The following is a 6,735-nucleotide window of genomic DNA, read 5'->3' on the forward strand; positions in this document are numbered from 1 at the left end:
GTTTGGTTAGGAGTTTTTAGGAGAATGAATTTTCTTTTTTTTTTTTTTTTTTTACCATTTTAAAAATCACTCAGGGATATTTGGTTACGAGCTTTGTGAAAGAACTTTCACATTTATTCATTGTTGCTCATATTTCTTCATGGATCTCTGAATCTTAATTACACTATTATTTTTATAATTGAAAGGTCGGCTAGTGTTTCTCATATTTTCTTATGAAACTCTGATCCTTAATTACACTGTTCTTTTTATAATTGGAATTGAGAGGTTGACTAATATTTGTCTTGTACAATGCATATTTTTTTTTTTAATTAAATACGTTGAATTAAAAGAGACAATAGAAGGAGCTATTGTCAATTATCATAATTTACAACATATGGAGTAAATCGTGAGTTTAAATAGCCTTAAGTCTACTTTCTATTTTAAATGTATTATGAAGTTTCTATATTAAATGTATAATGGAATAATTTTTTCGAAATTTTATAACATTCACGTGTTATACTTATTTGTGGGATTTAAATAGCCTTAAGTATAGTTAAGCCCAAAATTCTTTATAGTTGCCAAAATTTGGGCAGTATCTACAACAAATCTAGGTACATTAATAAATCCACCATTGACTAAAGGCAATTTGACATAATAATTGTTAACATTGTTTTGACAATATCAACTTCTTTTTTTATCTTGACCTTAGTTGCCCTTTTTTTTTTACTAGTGCAGCCAACGCGCGCGTTGCACGCGAAGTGGCTAGCCTTTGTGGCTTAACTTTTTTTGGCTTGTGTTTGAACTTCACATGGAGTTAATTACACATGATTTAACAATGATCAAAAGCTAACAAATAAGTAGAAAATGAACTCGGACATAATGCTTTTAAGAATTTAGCTTTGCTAGCTCCAGTGCTCCACTTGTAGCCTCTTTGTCCACCCTTGATAATGCTCTTGAATCCCTTGTTGCTTTCTTCCCCTTTTCACCATAGTTCGTTAGTTTGGTTTCCTTTCTTCCTAGTACATCTACATCGGCACAATCATAGATCAATTTCGTTAGTCTCAATTCCTTTAAACACAATTATGGGTAAGTTGTTAATTTGGACCTTCAAAAAATAAATAAAAAAATTGCCCACATAAAGCAACAACCTTTCGCTTTTTGGTGACTAATGTTGTCATGTAATCAAACCATAACTCCATTAAATATATTTTAAAAAATTAACCTTTATTATTCAATTCTCCAATTAATTTATGGGTCTTTCAAATTCATCTACTATCTAATGGAGTCACCAAGCTGAGATAGAATTTCTAGGAAGATTGTGAGATAGAACAAGAAAAGGAAAATAACCAAATTCATCAATTTTCTTATTATCATTCACTATTCAACTTTCAGGCAATTAATCTTATTTTCATGTACCCACATTCGATTAACACTCCATATCATAATTTGAAATTAATAGCAAATGGAAACTTGTAGATGATAATCAACTCAATCTTCACATAAAAAAAATATGACCAATTAGAAACTAATCATCAAATAGACAAATAATATGAGCAAAGACAACAAAATTATTGGGTGAAACCATAAATTCAAAGACACTGAAACCTCTATTACAGAGAATGCAAAACGATATGAAGTAATACGAAGTATATACGAAGTACATGTAATTTACAATATATTATTTAATACTACATTCATTTCCATATTAGTATAACAAAAAAGAAGAACAAAATCAAAGGATAACAAAAAACAACAGAATCAAACTAATCAATCTCCGATCCGATAAAATGGGCAAACATCGACTGCGAAAAGGTCATTCCCTGCTCATTTCTTCTTTTTTCTGCTATTTCTTGGATTATTTCTTAGTATTGTCAGCTTTTTTTGGCTCCAATATGTTTTAATTGTTCTTAATTCCCCATTTGATTTTAATTGTTCTTTTGTAATTTTAAAATTGTGGAATTAAGTACTTCAAAGGAGATGGTGAAAAGAGATGGAAAAGAAATAGATAGTAAAATGTTCAAGAGTAATCAATACTTCAAGGAAGGTGAACAGAGAAAAGAGAAAAAAAGCTCAAAACTTATAAATGGTTAAGGAAATGTACGGACAATTTCCCAATGAGAAAGTGTAAGGAAAATTACAAAATTATATATGGGGGTAAGAAGGTAAAATAATTTGAGGGGTATAATGGTCCGTGCACTATTCATAAGAGCAATCTCCTACTTTTTATAAGGTAGGGAAATGTACAAATTAATCTTGTTTGACAGTTGTATATCTTTCGTTGTTTTCAATTGAATATTTGAATATTGGATATGAAAGTGTTATTTGATTCAATACTCAAAAAATAAAGTTGGTAGATAATTTTTCAATCCGTTTCGTTCAAAACACGATTTTTTTATTTTAGCCTAAATGAAAAGGTTTACATGAGCAGCATGCATGTTATCATGCTAGAATTTGGTTGTTATCTCCAAAAGATAACTTTTACCAAAACAATTAAACAAATATTTATACAATAACCATTACTTATTCATGCTAAGTGAATGAGCTAACAACCAACAACCGGCGTGATTATCAAACAAGGTCAAGTCAAATTTAAAACTTTTGAAAACTACATATAAAGAAAAAGAAGGCTTGAAGACTTCTAGTGCCCAAAGATTTTTAAACATTATTGACATAACACTAGTAGTTTGTGGTTTAATTGATTCATAATGAGACTTCCTAATTATATATCTAACATACCTAGAATCTTACAAATTGTATTGAAAAAGTGTCCAGAGTATGCATAGTAAAATGGAATTTTGAAGCCGGGTGTCACGTGCTGACTAATCCCCATAGTTTTGTGCACGTGCGCCCACTAATTTCCTTCCCTAAAGTTTCTAGTCAAGGCTTAATCCCGAGTATTGCTTCTAGCAAATAAGGCAACGAAAGCTTAAGCAAGTGAGAAAGCAATTCGAGTAAGAGCACAAGAGAGTAAGTTAAGTGAACTTTGATTGCTTGGGAATGAGAGTGTTTACAAATGTTTGGATGATGTACAAATGAGGGGGAAGGTCTCTATTTATAGGACTCCCAAGTGCCTAGAGTGTTCTACTCTAGAATATTCTAACATCCTTAAATGGGAGTCCTAGAAGCCTAACTTTCTAGAGTCTTCTATACAATTTCTGGTTACATCTCTTATGTACAATATTGCGGAGTATTCTACAATACTCTAGGACTAAGCTACAAGAATGTACAAGATCATCCTAGAAAGTTCTAGAAGCTTCTGGACGCATTTCGAGACTCCTAGCACATTCTGGAATGTTCCGGACTTCTCCTCGGAAATCTGACTATGCCATTGTCTTCCATGGGTCCAAAAACAGTGAACCCTGAAGTTTGGACTCATTTGGGTTTCATTTGGTCCCCCAAATAACCCAAAATTGACTGTCAATGCGGTGTTCACTACTATTTTAGTACAGGTGCTAAATAAAGCTCTATAGGGGGAAGGTGCGAACTGGCACCAATGGGCATCTCCCTTGGCCCAAGTCGTTACCTACTGCCCATGCGACCGCATTGACGCTACCAAAGGTCTGAGACATGAGTCGTGACAAGGGGCTTATTAAGGAGAGAATTGTTGTTTATATTTACGTGAAATACCATGTTAGCTTATCTATCCTTACTCGCTTGTTCTGAACACTTTGTAACCCTTTGCTTTCTTTGGTCGTGGTAAACGACTTTTCGAATTTGGAGGAGGTATGATTGTAGAAGATTGCTTTCATGATCCCTTTAATGCAAACACTTCAAGTGCAAGACTGTTACACTAAATGTTCTACAATGTTGTGTTCCTCTTCCTCGGAGTCAATGCTAGATTAGTAGTCTCAAAGGGAGGCAAAAGCTTGTGCGTGGGCCGTTAAACATCAAAGTCTCCATGCGGTAACTTTTTTATTGTAGGCTAATGAGTGCCCAAAACTCACGATTTTTTCTACCTCCCTTTCATAATGCACAACGCCTTAATTTTACTTGACATGGTTAAAACATAATTATTTTAAAACGGGTTTACGTGGATTGTAACGAGCCAATTGAAATTATCAACAAAGAAAGTATACTATATATTTATAAATTATTCAATGAGAATAGTATGTGACTGATGATAATTTTGAATATTAGCATAAAAATTACATAATATATGTGACTATCAATCTCGAACAGTGATTTTAGAGGTTCATGATGAGATAGTACACTAGGATATAATCTTACATGAAAGTAAGCTCATCCTTTTCAAGGGGATATGGTGTAGCTCATGATTATTCATCTATCTTTAGTTTCTTTTAGCTTAGTGATTCATGGGAGCTCCATGAGTACAAAAATATTCCTCAATGCACACGTAGAATGGTGGACTATCAATTCACTACTATTTTTGTCTTTTGTAACTTTATTATTTTGCTACTTATATATGACATGTGTAATGTGTTTTTTCCCTTATTTTCTTCCAACTGTCCACATTTTTTTTGGGTGCTAACTTTTAATTTGCTAATTACACTTGGTTATCTTTTCCTTTTTAATGCATTTTAAATAATTAAATAAATATGACAAAAGAGTTGAAAAACAACACTATTTCAGAATAACAACAATATTTGATTATATATTTAGGTCTTTGATGCATAATTTTGAGTTTTTGACCATTAATAAGTTTTGATTAGTAAAAAATGTACTACAAAAATTAATATTTATTTATTTTTTACGTATTTTTTTTGAAAAACAAAAATTAATATTTAGAAAATATTTAAATAAATTTTTTTGAGTAATATTTTCTTAAATTAATAATATCACGCTATATAATGTTTTCCAAGTATCAATAAATAATAGCATGTTTTCTAAGTATATATAATTAAGGGTTAAAATGTTATCGAAGTTTATGAGTTTATTTTGACTACTACCCGTTAATTTAGGACAAGAAATATTTACTATTTTTGACGTTACATGTCGTTAACGTAAGACTCAAATTTTGTTATTTCATACTATTGTAATGAAAAAAGTGCCTAAAAAAGGATGTGGAGTTGGCTTGATGGTAGCACTCCCATCTCGTAACCTCGAGGTTACGGGATCGATCCTTGCCCCCAGCATATGCTGGAATTTCCCCCGCCCCTCGTTGTACCCGCCCTTGTGGCTCATATGAATCAAAAAAAAAAAAAATGCCTAAAACGGAGGAAATCTTGTTTTAAATTTAATTTTTTCAAACGTTTGTTATGATTAACTTGCCTGAAGTAGAAGTGGAAAATTGAGATAGGCTAGTAAAATTTAGTGATAATGCAACTTTACACTTGTTGAGATTAGAAGTCATGAGTTTACAAACAATTCGATCTACCAACTTCAATTTTATCATATGATGTCATGTTTATGTGATCATTTGGCATGGAGAAATTAATAATTTTAACCTTGTACAATTGTTGTTTGGTTACACTTTTCACTAAGAAGATAATGTGAAGTAATTTAGCTAGTTTGGTAAGAAAAGAAATTGGGAAAAGAATAGTTTAATTTGTCACCATGAAATCCCATCAAAATTACTATTCTATCGGATTAGATTAAATTTTGTCGGTAATTAATACGTAAAAAAAAATGTAATATGAGATTAGACTTGATGTACTTCATTTCATTTATGAATCCATTATGCAGACCATTAAAATAAATTGTTAAATCCTTCAAATCAATTTTGTACTCCGTATATATTAGCAATAAAATTGTACTATATATATTAGTCATCTAACCAGGCCTCTACATACAATACAATTATGCGCTATGTTAATCATCTGATCTCCACCCTTGGATCTTCTTTAGCTACGAACAATTCAACTTATAACAAATATGACTTTAATTTGTTTTTCCTTCTAGGATTGAATTGCTTGTCTCGGTGAATATCATCATAAACCAGCTAGCTAGATCAAAGCCTCAAAGTAATACCTTGCTACGACCTTAAAACTTTTTATTGATCTAAAGTTTATTAATCATCTAGCAAGCTAGAATACTAATAATGGTTAACTTTAGTATGAAGGTGGCAGTGGCACAGTAAATTGGATAATGGAAGTTGCTTAATTGTGTTGGCACACTTGTATGAAAGCACACTATTTTGACTTATCCACTTATTCCTTATGTCAAATAGCAAGCCGAAACATCAAAAAGGGTTTTAAAGGTCACTATATCTTCAAACTTAATCCAAAGTGACTCTTGAGCACATAATCTTGTAACTCTAGCAGTTAATTCATAATCCTGATTATCTTGAGTACGTAAATATATGCCTTTAATCATATAGGGCACTAATTAATTACTTTCAAAATAAACAACTTTTGTGATTTTAATTAGGGTTTAGTATTACTACTTTACTATAGTATTATATATGAATCTACATATAGCAAAGTATGTAGGTTTTTTTATTTTATTTTTATTTTTTTATTTTTATTTTTATTTTTTTTGAGTTTTCCCCACCCAGTTCACCGGAGCTTAGCTAGCTCCAACTACATCCGGATCCAACTTGGGTTGCACACCTGGCTTATGGTGGGTGAGTCTCTTAACAAGAGATTTCTGCATTCGGTGAGGCTCGAACTTGAGAACTCCTTTAAGCGACATCATCAAGTTGCTTACCACTTGAGCCAACTGTTGTTAACAATAATATGCTACATGGTCGTATATAGAAGTCGATCTCATTTCAATGTCCACAGAAATGCTAATTCAATACGACAATGACGGCAACAACAACAACAACAAGAATAATAATGTACAAACAATAACATA

Source organism: Chenopodium album, chromosome 21 (assembly GCF_948465745.1).
Source record: "Chenopodium album chromosome 21, dcCheAlbu1.1, whole genome shotgun sequence".
In the NCBI taxonomy this organism is placed as follows: domain Eukaryota; kingdom Viridiplantae; phylum Streptophyta; class Magnoliopsida; order Caryophyllales; family Amaranthaceae; genus Chenopodium; species Chenopodium album.